Raw genomic sequence first — 414 nt, 5'->3', positions numbered from 1 at the left:
GCTTTTGTGAGTTGAACGGCATCATCCTTTGATCTTTTTTGTTCCCTCCAGTTATAGGAGCAATTTTTATTTTTCCATTATGCAGCATATATATCTCAATAACTCCAGATCCATCAAAATGTGCCACTTAAACTTGGCTTTGAAAGAGCACTGTTGCATTTTCTTTACATTATTTGTTGCAGGGAGCCCTATTTATTCAATCATTAAATTTATATGCCCTGCCTTCTTCAAAGGAGTCTTTATGCATGTAGTATAGTCAGTGATTGCGTCTAGATCCTATTGCCAAAACACACATGGCCTTCGTTATATTCTATGGGGCTAGGATACTATACAATAAAAGACAATCCTTTACATGACTGCTAAGTGGTATTGAATGATGTTACAGGGGTGGGGCAGGAAGATTAAATTTAGAAA

This window comes from Zootoca vivipara, chromosome 4 (genome assembly GCF_965207765.1).
Source record: "Zootoca vivipara chromosome 4, rZooViv2.hap1.1, whole genome shotgun sequence".
NCBI classification, from domain to species: Eukaryota; Metazoa; Chordata; class Lepidosauria; order Squamata; family Lacertidae; genus Zootoca; species Zootoca vivipara.
The sequence above is the reverse complement of the archived record's forward strand: the minus strand, read 5'-3'. Positions refer to the sequence as shown.